The sequence below is a fragment of the Oncorhynchus clarkii genome, chromosome 5 (genome assembly GCF_045791955.1).
Source record: "Oncorhynchus clarkii lewisi isolate Uvic-CL-2024 chromosome 5, UVic_Ocla_1.0, whole genome shotgun sequence".
NCBI lineage: Eukaryota > Metazoa > Chordata > Actinopteri > Salmoniformes > Salmonidae > Oncorhynchus > Oncorhynchus clarkii.
In genome coordinates, this window is record NC_092151.1 from 81,282,231 (window position 1) to 81,303,050 (window position 20,820).

Sequence of the window (20,820 nt, forward strand, 5' to 3'; positions counted from 1 at the left end):
GGCCAGGTCATCTGATGCAGCAATCCATCACACTCCTTCTTGGTCAAATAGCCCTTACACTGTCTGGAGATGTGTTTTGGGTCATTGTCCTGTTGAAGAAAAAAATATAGTCCCACTAACCGCAAACCAGATGGGATGACGTATCACTGCAGAATGCTGTGGTAGCCATGCTGGTTAAGTGTGCCTTGAATTCTAAACAAATCACTGACAGTATCACCAGCAAAGCACACCCACACCATCACCCCTCCGTGCTTCATGGTGGGAAACATACATGCGGAGAACATCCATTCACCTACTCAGTGTCTCACAAAGACACAGTGGTTGGAACCAACATTTTGGACTCATCAGACCAAAGGACAGATTTCCACCGGTCTCATGTCCATTGCTCGTGTTTCTTGGCCCAAGCAAGTCTCTTCTTATTATTGGTGTCCTTTAGTGGCGGTGTCACACCCTGATCTGTTTCACCTGTCTTTGTGATTGTCTCCACCCCCCTCTTTTTGTTTGTTTTGTTTTGTCAAGCCTACCAACATTTTCCTCTCTGTTCCTGTCTCTCGGTTGTTCCTGTTTTCTAGTTTTGACCTTTCTGCCTGCCCCGACCCTGAGCCTGCCTGCCGTCCTGTACCTTTGCCCCACTACTCTGGATTATCAACCCTTACCTTCCTTGGCCTGTCGTTTGCCTGCCTCTGTAGCTGTAATAAACATTGTTACTTCGACACAGTCTGCATTTGGGTCTTACCTGAAACATGATAGAATGGCTGAAAAATTGCAACATTTACCTGGAGCTGACACTGCAGATAGCACTACTGGGCGATCTGAAAAGTCATAGTCAATCGATCAATAATGTAATAATACTTTTAGCAATCTGTAGAAACTATGAGAATAGAAAGGTTCAGAACTTTTGTGAAACATCACAGCACAGATGACAAATATATGGAAAAGAGAAATCCAATATGGATGGTGTTAAAATCCTCTTAGCCCGTTATCGGGATCAAAATCTACAACATCTGGTGAAGCTGGAGCGCACCAAATTCAAATGACAAAATCGTAATACTAAACATTGATGAACATACAAGTTTCCTACTTCATTTAAAAGCTTAACGTCTTGTTAATCCAGCCGCTTTGTCAGATTTCAAAAGGGCTTCACGGCGAAAGCATACCATGCAATTATCTGAGGACAGCACCCCACACACAAAGTATTAAAAACATTTTCCAAACCAGCACAGGCGTCCCAAAAGTCAGAAATAGCGATAAAATAAATCACTTACCTTTGAAGATCTTCCTCTGTTTGCAATCCCAAGGGTCCCAGCTAAACATCAAATGGTCGTTTTGTTTGATAAAGTCCTTCTATATATCCCAAAAAAGTCAGTATAGATGGCGTGTTTGATTCAGTAATCCACCCGTTCAACTAGTTCAACATGCATACAAAGGAATCCCAAAAGTGACCAAATATCTTCATTCAAACAAGTCAAACCACGTTTCTAATCAATCCTCAGGTACCCTAATATGTAAATAAATGATACAATTTTACCTGTTCGTGATCCCTTCACACGGTAATCGCTTTAGCGGGATCAATTTGACAACATCCAGTGAAATTGCAGAGCGTCAAATTCAAACTACAGAAATATCAATATTCAAGATTCACAAAAATATACTGTAAGTGTAATACATCAAAATAAAGCTTAACTTCTTGTTAACCCAGCCGCAGTGTCAAATTTCAAAAAGGCTTTACTGCAAAAGCAGACCATGTGATTATCTTAGGACAGCGCCCCACCTCCAAACACATGAAAATAATTTTCAACTAGGCAGGTGGCGACACAAAAGTCAAGAAATAACGATATAATAAATGCCTTACCTTTGAAGATCGTCTTCTGTTGGCACTCCAAAATGTCCCAGAAACATCACAAATGGTCCTTTTGTTCGATAATGTCCTTCTTTATATCCCCAAAATGTCCAATTATTTGGCGCATTTGATTCAGAAATACACTGTTTCCAACTCGCCCAACATGACTACAAAGTATCTAATAAGTTATCTGTAAACTTGGTCCAAACATTTCAAACAACGTTCCTAATCCAACCTCAGGTATCCTAAAACGTAAATAATCAATACAATTTGAGACTGTTTCCAATACCGGATAAAAACAATGTGAAGTGCGCTCCAGTTCAGGAGCATCAAACAGAGTCCACATGGAGTGACACTTACAAAGAACTTCACTTCTTCATTCCTCAAAAGAAAAACATCAACCAATTTCTAAAGACTTTTGACATCTAGTTGAAGCCATGGGAATTGCAACCAGGTTCCTATTAAATAGGGCTTTCAATTGAAAACTATTGTGAAACACAATGATATTTTTTTTTCCCCTGGATGGTTTGTCCTCAGGGTTTCGCCTGCCAAATCAGTTCCTTTATACTCACAGACATTATTATAACAGTTTTAGAAACTTTAGAGTGTTTCTATCCAAATCTACTAATTATATGCATATCTTAGCTTCTGGGCCTAAGTAATAGCGCAAATCGTCTCTAACCAGAATAGAAAGAGGAGTGGGAGGCCCCGGTGCACAACTGAGCAAGAGTACAAGTACATTAGAGTGTCTAGTTTGAGAAACAGATGCCTCACAAGTCCTCAACTGGCAGCTTCATTAAATAGTACCCACAAAACATCAGTCTCAACATCAACAGTGAAGAGGAGACTCCAGGATGCTGGCCTTCGTGGCAGAGTTGCAAAGAAAAAGCCATATCTCAGACTGGCCAATAAAAATAAAAGCTTAAGATGGGCAAAAGAACACAGACACTGGACAGAGGAACTCTGCCTAGAAGGCCAAACTCCCGTAGTCACCTCTTCACTGTTGACGTTGAGACTGGTGAATTGCGGGTAGTATTTAATGAAGCTGCCAGTTCTGTCTCCTAGAGATTAACATACTTTGGTGTGAAAAGTGCAAATCAATCCAAGAACAACAGCAAAGAACCTTGTGAAGATGCTGGAGGGAACCAGAACAAAAGTATCTATATCCATAGTAAAACGAGTACTATATCGACATAACCTGAAAGGCTGCTCAGCAAGGAAGAAGCCACTGCTCCAAAACCGTCATAAAAATGCCAGACTACAGTTTGGAATTGCACATTGGGACAAAGATCATACTTTTTGGAGAAATGTCCTCTGGTCTGATGAAGCAAAAATATAACTGTTTGGTCATAATGACCATCGTTATGTTTGGAGGAAAAAGGGTGAGGCTTGCAAGCTGAAGAACGCCATCCCAACCGTGAAGCACAGGGGTTGCAGCATCATGCTGTGGGGGTGCTTTGCTGCAGGAGGGACTGGTGCACTTCACAAAATTTATGGCGTCATGAGGGGGGAAAATATGTGGATATATTGAAGCAACATCTCAAGACATCAGACAGGAAGTTAAAGCTTGGTCGCAAATGGGTCTTCCAAATGGACAATGACCCCAAGCATACTTCCAAAGTTGCAAGACAAAGACAAAAAAAGTCAAGGTATAGGATTGGCCATCACAAAGACCTTACCTCAATCCCATAGAAAATGTGTGGGCAGAATTGAAAAAGTGTGTGCAAGTAAGGAGGCCTACAAACCTGACTCAGTTACACCAGCTCTGTCAGGAGGAATGGGCATTTCTTTGGGGGGCCGCACAGCCCTCCATGTGCTCGCCAGAGGTATCCTGACTGCCATTAGGTACTGAGATGAGATCCTCAGACCCCTTGTGAGACCATATGCTGGAGCGGTTGGCCCTGGGTTCCTCCTAATGCAAGACAATGCTAGACCTCATGTGGCTGGAGTGTGTCAGCAGTTCCTGCAAGAGGAAGGCATTGATGCTGTGGACTGGCCCGCCCGATCCTCAGACCTGAATCCAATTGAGCACATCTGGGACATCATGACTCGCTCCATCCACCAACGCCACGTTGCACCACAGACTGTCCAGGAGTTGGCGGATGCTTTTGTCCAGGTCTGGGAGGAGATCCCTCAGGAGACCATCCGCCACCTCATCAGGAGCATGCCCAGGCATTGTAGGGAGGTCATACAGGCACGTGGAGGCCACACACACTACTGAGCCTCATTTTGACTTGTTTTAAGGACATTACATCAAAGTTGGATCAGCCTGTAGTGTGGTTTTCCAGTTTAATTTTGAGGGTGACTCCAAATCCAGACCTCCATGGGTTGATAAATTTGATTTCCATTGACAATTTTTGTGTGATTTTGTTGTCAGCACATTCAACTATGTAAATAAAAAAGTATTTAATAAGAATATTTCATTCATTCAGATCTAGGATGTGTTATTTTAGTGTTCCCTTTATTTTTTTGAGCAGTGTATATATTTTCAAAAAAATATATGGGTGGATTTTAGGTAATGCAGACAATTTCATTGATGGAAGCTACAATCTATCTGCTATATTACATCTGATCTACCCTCCACCGCAAAAAAAATATAATAATAAGAATATCAAATACACGATGCACCTGAGGTCAATTTCGAGTCTCAGCAATGGGTCTGAATACTTACGTGAACAAGCTATCCGTTTTTCATTTGAAATATATGTGACATTTTTCTAAAGCCTGTTTTCTATCAGGAATCAAGTTAAGACCCAAGTGTGTGAAGTAACAATGCTTATTGTAACACAAGGGGAAGGCAAACGACAGGTCAAAGCAGGCAGGCTCAGGGTCAGGGACATGCAGAGTTCAGTAATACAGAGGTGAAGCAAAGGTACAGGATGGTAGACAGGCTCAGGTCAGGGACAGGCAGAGTAGTCAGGTGGGCGGGTACAGGGTCAGGACAGGCAAGGGTCAAGAACCAGGAAGATGAGAAAAGGGCAGGGAAAAGACAGGAACAGACAGGACAAACGCTTTTAAGCTTGACAAACAAGACTACCTGCCCCAGACAGACAGATAACACAGGTAGAAATACCCAGAGGATAAGTAGGGAAGATGGGTGACACCTGGAGGTGTGGAGACAAGCACTAGGACAGGTAAAACGGATCAGGGCGTGACAGTATGCCTCCGCTTGGGACGCCACCTGGCGTGCAACCTGGGCGGACACCTGGTTGACTGGAGTGCCAGGATGTCTTTAGCGGGAATCCAGCACCTCTCCTTCGGGCCATAACCCTCCCAGTTGACCAGGTACTGGAAACCCCTGCCCTGTGATCGAACCCTCAGGAGGCGTCTCACCATGTACACTGGCTGGCCATCGATGACATGGGGGGGAGGGATGGCACAAGGGGCAGTCAGACATGGTTTTGATTCCAGACACAGAAAAGGTAGGAAAAATACAGAGGGTACGGGGCAACAGAGGACGAACAGCAGAGGGGCTAATGATCTTGGAGCGGGGGGGAAAGGTCTTGGCTTCAGGGTATGTAGCCATGGCACTATAGCTGCGTGCTAGCGCCTCAGGCTTGACCTTCTTGGATACCGGCCCGTGCAGCGGAAGCGAAGTGTCCCGGCCTTACTGAACCGCTCCTGGAGGTCCTGGCACTCTGCGGAGCTGGCGGAGAGGTCCAGGGCAATTTCCAAGCCCCCAGGAAGACATCCCGGGGCAGGCAGAGCTGACTTCAGGCAATGATTGTGGCAGTACGGGCTCCAGCCCACGATGGCACAAGTAGCCCAGTCAATGGAGGGATTGTGTCGCTGGAGCCAAGAGAATCCCAATACCACAGGAGCCTGCATAGACTGGGGTGCCTGGTTGACTGGGGTGACGGTGGTGAAAGTCAGCGATGAGGGCCAGATCCAGGAGGTCTTTAGCAGGAATTGGATCGTCTTACTGTGGTTCCCCGACACTCGTAGGTTGACGGGGGTGGTCTGGTGGGTTACCCGGCCTATAGAGCGCCCGTCCAGCGCTCCATCACCCATGGGAATGGAGAGGGGTTGAGTGGGGATGCCTAGCTCAGACACCAGGGTAACGGCCATGAGACTCACATCGGCCCCCGAGTCGATGAGTACCTGGAGAGACTTTGACTGGTTAGAGCAGGGTGACCTTGAGAGGGGGCGACTAAGGGGAGAAGAACAATCACCTTCAAGACCCGCCAGTGTACTCACTCCAACGAATGAGCTAGGTCACCTGAAGGGACAGGCAGACACAAAATGACTGGCAGTAACGCAATACAGACAACTCTGGGTCTCAAGTCTGCTTACGCGTTCTGGAGACAGCCTAGCCCTGCCGAGCTGCATCGGCTCTGGGAGAGGTGAATTGGCAGTCTCCGGAGGCTCTTGGAGGGACTCGTGCAAGCTCTGATCCTCTCGAGGAGGTAGACGCCGGGGACTTCCGGAGTTCATCAGCTGCAAGGTTGGATCCCTGAGTGAGTGATTGGGACCGCAATCAAACCTCTTCTCCCTCCTACATTCCTGTAGCCGGCCATCGAACCAGATGGTTAAAGCGATGAGTGAGTCGAGATCTGTCTGTAGTTCTTGGGCTGCAAGCTCATCCAGGTACCCTCCTCTGCTAGCATGCGGAACTCCACTGTCTGTCACACTGAGGGAGTCCTGCCGAAGCTGGAGTAACTTCCAGGTTCATAGTCTACCACACTGAGGGTGTCCTGCCGAAGCTGGAGTAACTTCCGGGTTCATAGTCTACCACACTGAGGGAGTCCTGCCAAAGCTGGAGTAACTTCCAGGTTCATAGTCTACCACACTGAGGGAGTCCTGCCAAATCTGGAGTAACTTCTGGGCAGCCTCTCTCCCGGACACCGGATCCTCAAAAACTTTTCTCACCTCTTCCACGAATACCTCTAAACTGAGGCAGATGGTGGATTGTTGCTCCCACACTGACATGGCCCAGGCGAGTGCTCTCCCAGACATCACCGTAATAATGTATGCTATCTTCGAGGGGAACGAAGAAGGCTGCTGCCCCAAAACGAGGCAGCACTGGGAGAGAAAGGCCGGGCAGGTTCTGGAATCTCCATCGTAGCGCTCCGGAGGAGGTAAGTGGGGTTCCCGGGAAACCGGGGTGACGGCACTGCTACCAGCCGGGTTACAGAGGGGCTGGGAGGGTACCGTCGTGGTAGGCTGACTAGTAGGCAACCCACGGAATAGCTCCCGCAATGCGTCCAAGGCTAGGTCGTGACGTTCGGCCATGGCCTGGAACCCTTCCATCAGACCACGAAGCAACTCCTAGTGCCTACCAATGGTGGCTCCTTGGGAGGAGATGGCGTTGCAGAGCTGGTCCAAGTCTGCTGGGTCAGTCATGGCAAGTTCGTACTATCAGGGATCAAGGTAACACTCAAGTGCAGACTGTGTGAAGTAAAAATGTTTATTGTAATGCCAGGGGCAGGCAAACGACAGGTCAAGGCAGACAGGACGAATGTTGGTAAGCTTGACAAACAAGACAAACTGCCTCAGAAAGACAGAAAACACAGGTATAAAATACCCAGAGGATAAATAGGGAAGATGTGTGACACCTGGAGGGGGTGAAGACAAGTACAAGGACAGGTGAAACAGATCAGGGCGTGACAGTTTTTGCTTTGTCATTATGGGTATTGTTTGTAGATTGCTGAGGAAAAAATGTATTTGATCCATTTCAGAATAAGGCTGTAATGTAACAAAATGTGGAAAAGTCAAGGGGTCTGAATACTTTCCGAAGGCACGGTATATGCACTGCATACTCCGGAATATTTATATATTACTTAATTCCATTCTTTTGCTCTTTAGATTTGTGTGTATTGTTAGTTAATACTGCAATGTTGGAGCTGGGAACACAAGCATTTAACTACACCTACAATAACATCTGCTAGGTATGTTTGTGCGGCCAATACATTTTGATTTGATGCACACATACTTGGTACACCCAATACACAAATTACCCACAATACCATACAAACTACCCACATTTTGCCCATAGACATCCATAACTCCATGATCACCCAACACAGCCTCAAGGCCCAATCTACTCTGTTCTGCATGTTTTAACTACCTTATAGTACACCAACAAACATCCACCACTAGACCTCTTGGTCTGTCTGTCTGTCTGTCTGTCTGTCTGTCTGTCTGTCTGTCTGTCTGACTGCCTGACTGCCTGACTGCCTCTCTCTCTCTGTCTCACATTCTCTTTATTTTTCTCTTCCTATCTTTGTTTCTTCTTTTCATATTTCCCATGCCCCTCCTCTCTACACTAATTACAGTTATCCCATCTACTACAGGCTCACTGGCTTCTATCTTTTTATCCTATTATATTTGTTAACATCTCTCTCTCTCTCTCTCTCTCTCTCTCTCTCTCTCTCTCTCTCTCTCTCTCTCTCTCTCTCTCTCTCTCTCTCCCCTTCTCCTTTCATGCCTCTAAACTCAATCACAAAGCTGTGTGACGATGATTATTTTTAATCAGGTGAGCCCCAAAGGCCCTCTTCCTTCTTTCACACAGCACATTAGCTCTGGAGAAAAGAGAGGGATGATTGGATGGGTAAAAGAGGAGGAAGGGAGGGGAGAGAGGAGAGGAGGAGAGGAGGAGGGATCGTCCCAAATTGGTATGGCCAGATAATCCCATCACTCTGGAGCAGCTGTACCCACCTTGCTCTAACCACTCTGCCACCCTCCGTTCTCTCATGTCTTCCAACCTTCCCTCCCTCTCCCTTCCCCGTCTCCTGCCCCGCAGTGTTTGTAAACTAGGGGTAGTTTACAAACACTGTTCCCCTCTTTTGCTCTGGACATGGAGACTCTATGAATGGCAGCCATTGACTAGGGGATGAAGTGGGATATGGGTGAGAGGGAAAACAGTTTTAGCTCCTTTGTCCTGCAGCACAGAGCAATAATTGTTTATTTTCATGCAACGTTTGACTCCTCATAGCTGTGAGGCCAGAGATAGGGGCAGGAGGGGAGTGGATCACAGGGGCCTGGAATAAAGCCCCTGTACTATTAACGGTTACAGCGCGGGCGAGGAGGGGTGGGGGGACAATTCATTTGTGAAAAAGAGAGGTTCCATAGCAGTGCCAAAAAGACAACAGAGGGAGTGGGAGTGGGGGTCTCAGTGACCAAGAGAGAGAAGAACAGAGATGATACATTGGGACATGAGAGAGAGAGTTTGAAATAGAGAGAGAGTTCAAGAGTGAGAGTATAAGAGCAAGGCAGAGAAAGAGAGAATGTAAGAGTGAGAGAGAAAGAGTGAGAGAAAGAGTTAGAGGTTTTAGTAATGGTGAACTGAAGGAGTGAGAGATGAGAGATCTCTCTGTGTGTCTGAGTTATAACAGTAATTATGGCTGGCTATTTCTCTGGGGCAGGCCCTAGCTGATTGAGTTAAAGAGCAGGAGATAGGAGAGAGAGAGCAGTAGCGAGAGGGAAAGATGGAGGAGGGATAAAGGATGGTAAATTCTGAAGCATGGATCAAATATTCCTCCACAGACCGTCTATCTCACTACAATTCACTGACTCTTGTAATTACAGAGGCTCTCATGAAACCATCCATCGAGGGGTCTGCCCCCATCTGCCCCCAAAAGAGCTACTGTGAAACATGAAGTTCTGCACTTCTGTTTGCTGTATTACAGCCTGGTCTATGTATGACATACCACAGTCGTCACCAGTGAAGGGAGTTTTTATTTCTTTTTAACCTTCATTTAACTCGGCAAGTCAGTTAAAAACAATTTCTTATTTACAATGATGGCTTAGGAATAGTGGGTTAACTGCCTTGTTCAGGAGCAGAACTATTTATTTTTACCTACCTGTCTAGTGGTTTGACTAGCTGCCTAGTGGTTTGACTACCTACCTAGTGGTAACAGACAGAGAACATTTCTGAATCCTCCTGTAAACCAGAGAGCTACAGTAACCAACCAGCCATTGAAAATACATTTTAAAGGGACCAAGCTGACTTACTGGGGTTAGGGGAAGAAGAAGAAAAACACCCGCCATTGTGTTACACAACAATGACAATGCACTCTTCAACCCAACCTAAGTCTGTTTTCATGAACCCATCTGAACAGTTTAATGATGACAAGAGAGTCAATGCTCAGCCCAACATATTATGTAACATGGAGGTTTTTTTCCGGAAGAGCTTTCCATAAGGTCCAGGACAGAAGGGTCAGCCATACATAGTTACACAGACTGTTAGAGCTGGAATTCACACAGAGGCTCCTTATGGGCCCTGCCTGCCTGGCACGGTAGAGCAGTCAGAGGTGTCACTGGGGTTCTACTACTGCGCCACAGTGTAGCAGTCACATACAAACAGCACGATCACTTTCCTCATCATTTCACATGTACCACCAAATGGGTGTAATCATTCTACAGTGGTCCCTGCAGCATATGCTCAAACCGGTGTGATTAGAACCCTTATTTAGAACGTCCCGTTTCGATTGACGCAACAGTCAGCATTTGAGCAAGACACACTGATTTTTCACAGAAACATTTTTGCACAAACACAGTCTTTACAAAGTTATGTCCTGAATGTGACCATTTTATTTTTGGATGCAATGTTCAGACATTCACAAAAGTAGCGACTGTATACATAATAATCCAATCTGGAAAATATAGGCTACATTAGTACTAGCGCTAACTGAGGTAAGATTGACGCATCACAAGCCATCCTATTTAGATTACTCTCGGCTGACAGAAACTGCAATATGAATTAGCTAATAGCAATTACTATTTATAATTCATCACATCACGGGTGAGCTCACCATTGATCGGAATAATTGAGTAAAACACTTTCTAGAAAAGTGGGTGGGTAGTTTGTGCACGCCGCAACCAAAGATAATAAGAGGAGACAAGATGAGTTTGGTCTGTTTGCAGTGTGCATGTTGAAGGGGTGTGTTGTCTCATCTTTGGTGAGACAGACATTTATGTGACACCCAGAATGCATTGTACAATGTCAGCAAACATGGCACCACACGTAGCTGGCAAATAGCTTAGCATTAGCTCATTATAACTAGTAAAACCTTCCAAAAAGGTTTTTACACACATCATAGGTGTCCATTGCAATCTATGCAATAATCGGAATGCATTATTTGTCACCAGTACTTTAAAACGTGAATAAAACTGAAAATGAAACTGTACTCCCTGTAAAACTGTACTCCCTGTAAAACTGTACTCCCTGTTCACCCATGACTGCGTGGCCATGTACGCCTCCAACTCAATCATCAAGTTTGCAGACGACACTACAGTGGTAGGCTTGATTACCAACAACAATGAGATGACCTACATGGAGGAGGTGAGGACCCTCACAGTGTGGTGTCAGGAAAATAACCTCACACTCAATGTCAACAAAACAAAGGAGATGATCATGGACTTCATGAAACAGCAGAGGGAGCACCCCCCTATCCACATCGATGGGACAGTAGTGGAGAACGTGAAAAGTTTTACGTTCCTCGGCGTACACATCACGGACTAACTGAAATGGTCCACCTACACAGACAGCGTGGTGAAGAAGACGCAGCAGCGCCTCTTCAACCTCAGGAGGCTGAAGAAATTAGGTTTTTCACCAAAAACACTCCCAAACTTTTACAGATGCACAATCGAGAGCATCCTGTCGGGCTGTATCATCGCCTGGTACGGCAACGGCTCCACCCACAACCGTAAGGCTCTCCAGAGGGTAGTGAGGTCTGCACAACGCATCACCGGTGGCAAACTACCTGCCCTCCAGGACACTTACACCACCCGAGGTCACAGGAAGGCGAAAAGATCATCAAGGACAACAACCACCCAAGCCACTGCCTGTTCACCCCACTATCATCCAGAATGTGAGGTCAGTACAGGTGCATCAAAGCTGGGACAGAGAGACAGCTTCTATCTCAAGCCCATCAGACTGTTAAACAGCCATCATTAACATTAACATCATTATTAACATCTATACCATCTACTGCATCATGCCTTTGCCGTTTGGCCATCGCTCATCCATATATTTATATGTACATATTCTTATTCATTCCTTTACACTTGTGTGTATAAGGTAGTTGTTGTTAAATTGTTAGATTACTTGTTAGATATTACTGCATGGTCGGAACTAGAAGCACAAGCATTTCACTACACTCGCATTAACATCTGCTAACTATGTGTATGTGACAAATAACATTTTGTTAGATTTTTGATTTGAAATATGTTATGCTTGATACATACCTACATACATACATACACACATGCTGTATGCTACAGTAGAAACGACAACACAATATACAGAAAATAAGGCACTTACTTTGATAGGAACTCATACAAAATTATTATTTGTAAGGAAATCAACATCAAAGGCATTGAGAGCACCAGCCAGAAAATGTGCCAGTTCGTGCAAAACTGGCAATTGTCTGCATACTTAATCCACGGAAACACTTCGGAAGTGATTGGGCTCTCCTCAAAGAGAGAAGTTTGTCCAGCTCAGTAAAGCTTCAAACATAAATTGTCCACAACACTGATATCGACTTCTTCTATGTGAATTCATAAGGAGGCGGAACACACCTCAATTCAAACTGTTGTTAGAAAATAAAACTTGTTAGAAATGATTGGAAATTGACAAGTTGAAACAGCCTATAGATAATTAGCAGGCAGCATGTGTTAATAGTCCTGTTGCGTAACAATCACATGTTGTAACAGTGAGTTCATTCTGACATCCGTGCATAAAACAACTCACGCTGGGGAGCCCTTTAGAGATATTTGGAACTCAAATGTGAAAAGGTTCAGTCCTTCTCCTATCTACGCGCTCTCGGTGGCAATACATATATAAAACCAAAAGCTAACCTAGACTTGGAAAGGTTCCCGTGTTGGATAGCCATAGCCAGCTAGCTAACATGGCATCTCTCTCTGTTTGAGCTGGGTGTTTAAGTAGGCTAAACAGAGAGAGATACCCACATCAGTAGTGTATCTCTAGCTCTCTCTCTCTCTTGCTTCTCCTTCGTTTTTGAGTGAATTATTTTTTCAAAACTGTTCATCTATTGTCTTTCTCTCTCTTTCAGTCAACTACTCACCAAATTGTATACGCTGCAGTGCTAGCTAGCTTTCAGTTCTATATTCATTCTTTGCGAGAACCATGAGCCTCCTAGATTTTGTATTGAAGTCAATGTACCCAGAAGAGGACAGAAAATAGCTGTCCACCATGGTGCTACCCATGGTGCTACTCTACTGTAGCCTGTGGAGGCTACAGTAGAACTTCATTGTGTTTGAATATATTTAGTATAGTTTTATCTAAAAAGGACAACTTCTTTAATGTTTCACAAAAAAAATGTCACTGACATTTCTGAGCCTCCACTGGGTTACAGAGTGTGTGTCTATGTGAGTGTGTATGTGCAAGAGAGCGAAAGAGGGAGCGAGAGCTAAAGCGAGAGAGAGAGAGTGACTGTGGTGGGAGATAGCAGTAAGACTCAATATTTGTTCTTTTTCCTCTTTAGTTACCACTTTCTCACTCAGCTACTGTACTCATATAACCTCTATTACACCAAGTACTAATCGCCATGGCAACCTGGGCCAGGTCTATAGCTCCAAACTCCTCTTACCTGCTTGCCTCGCCGGAGCACGGGAGAGCAGAACAGAATGTTCTGAAATCAATCACACACACACACACACACACACACACACACACACACACACACACACACACACACACACACACACACACACACACACACACACACACACACACACACACACACACACACATGCACACATAGACGGACATACACATACACACACACACACACACACACACACTGCATGCATACCAAGCGAACACACAAGTAGACAAACACATGCTCACACAGCCACACTTTCAAGATAATCATCATATTTTCATCTCTTTCCTTAAAATTATTTGGTAGCCTACTCAGCTACACATGTGCCCTATTCCCTAAGCAACCCTGACATCTTAAAGAGACTGAACGCGATCTTAACCTTAAGCTACCGACTGGGTTCATTTTGACCCAAAAGGCATATTTTTGAACATAACCAAAGGTGGTTTATTCAATTCTTTACATTTTTCATGACTTTGCCGAACAATTTGTTCTGAATAAATCTAAATCATTGTTTAGTGCTTCTGTATAAATGTATACTTTGGTTTCATTTTGACCCCAGCCAAAAGCATTCATTAATTGTGTAGTCATTTGATAAATAGGATCTTTATTTGAATTAAAGTTGCTCTGGAGACAAGTTATCCATACCACCAGAGGGTCCTGTATCAGTGATTTTGAGCAATTGACAGACAATCTGCAGATATACTGTAGAACCCTATTGACTCTCCGGTGATTGTACAGGTTTCTCTGGAGAAACACAATACAGTTATACATATCATCAGCGGGTGGAGGGGGACCTGTATCAGGGATTTTGACCAGATACACATAACACCTGCAGAGATGGATCACCTTGTGTTTATAACTGGTTATAGGTATGACCATGCACAAAATCTAAATGATCTTACATATACAGTACCAGTCAACAGTTTGGACACACTTACTCATTCAAGGGTTTTTCTTGATTTTGACTATTTTCGACATTGTAGAATAATAGTGAAGACATCAACATTATGAAATAACACATATGGAATAATGTAAATGTTAAACAACTCAAAATATATGTTATATTTTACATTCTTCAAAGTAACCACCCTTTGCCTTGACAATCTTGGCATTTTTTTTAACCAGCTTTATGAGGAATGCTTTTCCAACAGTCTTGAAGGATTTCCCACATATGCTGAGCACTTGTTGGCTGCTTTTCCTTCACTCTGTAAACCAACTCATCCCAAACCATCTCAATTGGGTTGAGGTTGGGTGATTGTGGAGGCCAGGTCATCTGATGCAGCACTCCATCACTCTCCTTCTTGGTCAAATAGACCTTACACAGCCTGGAGGTGTGTTGGGTTATTGTCCTGTTGAAAAAATATATATAGTCCCACTAAGCGCAAACCAGATGGGATGGCGTATCGCTGCAGAATGCTGTGGTAGCCATGCTGGTTAAGTGTACCTTGAATTCTAAATAAATCACAGACAGTTTCACCAGCAAAACACCCCCACACCATCACACCTCCTCCTTCATGCTTCACAGTGGGAATCACACATGCGGAGGTCATCTGTTCACCTACTCTGCGTCTCACAAAGACACAGCGGTTGGAACCAAACACTTCATATTTGGACTCATCAGACCAAAGGACAGATTTCCACCTGTCTCATGTCCATTGCTCATGTTTCTTGGCCCAAGCAAGTCTATTCTTCTTATTGGTGTCCTTTAGTAGTGGTTTCTTTGCAGCAATTCGACCATGATGGCCTGAGTCATGTGGTCTCCTCTGAACAGTTGATGTTGAGATGTGTCTGTTACTTGAACTCTGTGAAGCATTTATTTGGGCTGCAATTTCTGAGGTGCAGTTATCTTTTGTAAACCACCACTACCTTGTCACAACACAACTGATTATCTGAAATCCATTAATTAAGAAGGAAAGAAATTCCACAAATTAGCTTTTTAAAGGCACACGTTAATTGAAATGAATACCGGGTGACTACCTCATGAAGCTGTTTGAGAGAATGCCAACAGTGTGAAACCCTGGAATGAGTAGGTGTGTCCTAACTTTTGGCTGGTACTGTACACTGTGTACAAACGTTAGACACACCTGCTCTTTCTATGGAATAGACTGACCAGGTGAATCAAAGTGAAAGCTATGATCCCTTATTAATGTCACCAATTAAATCCACTTCAGTCAGTGTAGATGAATGGGAGGACACAGGTTAAATAATGATTTTTATGCCTTTAGACAATTGCAACATGGATTGTGTATGTGTGCCATTCAGAGGGTGAATGGGGTAGGTGCCGTGTGTACCGGTTTTAGTGTGTCAAGAACTGCAACGCTGCTGGGTATTTCACGCTCAACAATTTCCCGTGTTTAACAAGAATGGTCCACCACCCAAAGGACAGCCAGCCAACTTGGCACAACTGTGGAAAGCATTGGAGTCAACATGGGTCAGCATCCCTGTGGAACGCTTTAAACACCTTGTAGAGTCCATGCCCTGATGAATTGAGGCTGTTTTGATGGCAAAAGGGGGTGCAACTCAATATTAGGAAGGTGGTCCTAAAGTTTTTTACACTTGGTCTATTTATTGGTGTGTATTTTCCCGAACAATGTTTATTATACTTAACATTTTACATGAATGCCAGAATTTCTATTATATCCTCCAATATTCTTTATGTCTAACTTGTTGTGATATTTGGGGTGCTATACCATGTGGTTTAATGTAACTTAAAGGATTTGGGCATGCTTTTTGAAGCCTCATGCCTTACCCCAACAGAGATGCTAATGCTGGCTGTCGGGTAAGTAAAGGAAAATTAGACATATATTGAGTCAAAGTTTCTCAGGATCACCTCCTGAAGTGAATTGAATCACTTTTTGTCCGTAAAATTAGGTATGTTTCAAATGTTGGTGTACTGCCCCTTTAAACGGCAGTCATTTTTACTATATAAATATGACAAATTTATGTTTTCTTCACAATTATGAAATGTAATTATACTATAGTCAAATTATGGTAAAAATGTAACTTTTTAGTACTAATGTGGATTCTACATTATATAAAAGATAAATGTATATTTTAGTTTTCCAGAACATGCAAATTAAATGTAATAACAGTCTGTTTGGTAAAGAAAAAATATCACAAAAATGAATTACATGTCTACTGTTGTTTTGATAACAAATACATACATGTGTTGATGTGCTTGTTGCTTTTCTAATAGTTTCTCCTTGGGGTCAAAATGACCTCAGTTGCTGATCCACCTACGTGAAATATGATGGTAGGTTGAGGGAAATGGAATACGTAACATATCATACAAGATGGATGACGTTGTACACATTTTTCGAGGACACGCTTTGGTTTGCAAGTTTTACTTTCAAAACTACTCGCTGAAATTACCTCTGTAGCATCAATTTAATATCAGCCACACAGTAGTGTTGTTCTGACTGTAACCCACAGAGCCTTAAGTGACACATAAATATAGCTGGTCGTTGTGGTAATTACCACCAGCCCAACGTGAAGTCAACGACAACCAGACAGCAGCGAGCTAACGACCTTTAAGCCTGCTCTTAATAGATGTGCATTAATAAATCATACTGCCACTCACCATACTGCCTGCTGCTCCAGAACTGGGTTCAAATACTATTTGAAACCTTTCAAATGCTTAAGCTCTGCTTGATTGAGCTGGCCTGGCGCAATGGAACAAAAGGGAAAGTGGCAAGACTGCAAACCCCACCCACCTGGACCTCCAGGCAGGCTAGAGCTAATGCTAAAACCATTTCAAAGGCTTTAAATTGTATTTGAACCCAGATCTTCTCACTGCTGCTTAGAACAATATAACAATCACCTATAAAGGATGAAGATTGTAAGGCCAAGCTTCATGACTCACGCAGCTCTCCACCAATCAAACATCTCCTGTGGTGGGAGTAAGTGATGTGTGATATTTAATGAGTAATTGAATGTCGGCAATCATCTGGGACTGTGGACACCTGAGCCGCTGGCCAACATCATCTTTCCCTGGATTTATTGAAGCACTCAAACAGGGTTGGTGAGGGCCGTTGGCACCTGAAAGAAAAACAAAATAGATTGTTGCTATTGGTAGACACACCACTGATGTGGGAGACAAAATACTGATTTGGGAGACACACCACTGATGTGGGAGACACACCACTGATGTGGGAGACACACCACTGATGTGGGAGACACACCACTGATGTGGGAGACAAAATACTGATGTGGGAGACAAAATGCTGATGTGGGAGACACAACACTGATGTGGGAGACACACCACTGATGTGGGAGATACAACACTGATGTGGGAGACAAAATACTGATGTGGGAGACACACCACTGATGTGGGAGACACACCACTGATGTGGGAGACACAACACTGATGTGGGAGACAAAATACTGATGTGGGAGACAAAATACTGATGTGGGAGATACAACACTGATGTGGGAGACACAATACTGATGTGGGAGACACACCACTGATGTGGGAGACACAACACTGATGTGGGAGACACAACACTGATGTGGTAGACAAAATACTGATTTGGGAGACACACCACTGATGTGTGAGACACAACACTGATGTGGGAGACAAAATACTGATGTGGGAGACACAACACTGATGTGGGAGACACAACACTGATGTGGGAGACACAACACTTATGTGGGAGACACAACACTGATGTGGGAGACAAAATACTGATGTAGGAGACACAATGCTGATGTGGGAGACACACCACTGATGTGGGAGACACAACACTGATGTGGGAGACACAACACTGATGTGGGAGACAAAATACTGATGTGGGAGACACACCACTGATGTGGGAGACACAAAACTGATGTGGGAGACAAAATACTGATGTGGGAGACACACCACTGATGTGGGAGACAAAATACTGATGTGGGAGACAAAATACTGATGTGGGAGACACAACACTGATGTGGGAGACACAACACTGATGTGGGAGACACACCACTGATGTGGGAGACACAACACTGATGTGGGAGACAAAATACTGATGTGGGAGACACAACACTGATGTGGGAGACAAAATAATGATGTGGGAGACACACCACTGATGTGGGAGACAAAATACTGATGTGGGAGACACAACACTGATGTGGGAGACACACCACTGATGTGGGAGACACAACACTGATGTGGGAGACACAACACTGATGTGTGAGACACAATGCTGATGTGGGAGACAAAATACTGATGTGGGAGACACAACACTGATGTGGGAGACACAACACTGATGTGGGAGACACAACACTGATGTGGGAGACAAAATACTGATGTGGGAGACACAATACTGATGTGGGAGACAAAATACTGATGTGGGAGACACAACTGATGTGGGAGACACAACACTGATGTGGGAGACACACCACTGATGTGGGAGACACAACACTGATGTGGGAGACAAAATACTGATGTAGGAGACAAAATACTGATGTGGGAGACACAATACTGATGTGGGAGACAAAATACTGATGTGGGAGATACAACACTGATGTGGTAGACAAAATACTGATGTGGGAGACAAAATACTGATGTGGGAGACACAACACTGATGTGGGAGACACAACACTGATGTGGGAGACACACCACTGATGTGGGAGACACAACACTGATGTGGGAGACAAAATACTGATGTAGGAGACAAAATACTGATGTGGGAGACACAATACTGATGTGGGAGACAAAATACTGATGTGGGAGATACAACACTGATGTGGTAGACAAAATACTGATGTGGGAGACAAAATACTGATGTGGGAGACACAACACTGATGTGGGAGACACAACACTGATGTGGGAGACACACCACTGATGTGGGAGACACAATACTGATGTGGGAGACAAAATACTGATGTGGGAGACACAACTGATGTGGGAGACACAACACTGATGTGGGAGACACAACACTGATGTGGTAGACAAAATACTGATGTGGGAGACACAACACTGATGTGGGAGATACAACACTGATGTGGGAGACAAAATACTGATGTGGGAGACGCAATACTGATGTGGGAGACAAAATACTGATTTGGGAGACACACCACTGATGTGGGAGACACAACACTGATGTGGGAGACACAACACTGATGTGGGAGACAAAATACTGATTTGGGAGACACACCACTGATGTGGGAGACACAACACTGATGTGGGAGACACAACACTGATGTGGGAGACAAAATACTGATGTGGGAGACAAAATACTGATGTGGTAGACGCAATACTGATGTGGGAGACGCAATACTGATGTGGGAGACAAAATACTGATTTGGGAGACACAACACTGATGTGGGAGACACAACACTGATGTGGGAGACAAAATACTGATGTGGGAGACAAAATACTGATGTGGGAGATACAACACTGATGTGGGAGACAAAATACTGATTTGGGAGACACACCACTGATGTGGGAGACACAACACTGATGTGGGAGACGCAATACTGATGTGGGAGACAAAATACTGATGTGGGAGATACAACACTGATGTGGGAGACAAAATACTGATTTGGGAGACACACCACTGATGTGGGAGACACAACACTGATGTGGGAGACACAACACTGATGTGGAAGACACAACACTGATGTGGGAGACACACCACTGATGTGGGAGACACAACACTGATGTGGGAGACAAAATACTGATGTGGGAGACAAAATACGGATGTGGGAGACACACCACTGATGTGGGAGACAAAATACTGATGTGGGAGACACACCACTGATGTTGGAGACAAAAGACTGATGTGGGAGACAAAATACTGATGTGGGAGACAAAATACTGATGTGGGAGACACACCACTGATGTGGGAGACAAAATACTGATGTGGGAGACAAAATACTGATGTGGGAGACAAAATACGGATGTGGGAGACACACCACTGATGTGTGAGACACAACACTGATGTGGGAGACACAACACTGATGTGGGAGACACAACACTGATGTGGGAGACACAACACTGATGTGGGAGACACAACACTGATGTGGGAGACACAACACTGATGTGGGAGACACAACACTGATGTGGGAGATACACCACTGATGTGGGAGATACACCACTGATGTGGGAGATACACCACTGATGTGGGAGACACAATACTGATGTGGGAGACACACCACTGATGTGGGAGACACACCACTGATGTGGGAGATACAACACTGATGTGGGAGATACACCACTGATGTGGGAGATACACCACTGATGTGGGAGATACACCACTGATGTGGGAGACACAACACTGATGTGGGAGATACACCACTGATGTGGGAGATACACCACTGATGTGGGAGACACAATACTGATGTGGGAGACACACCACTGATGTGGGAGACACACCACTGATGTGGGAGACACAACACTGATGTGGGAGACACACCACTGATGTGGGAGAC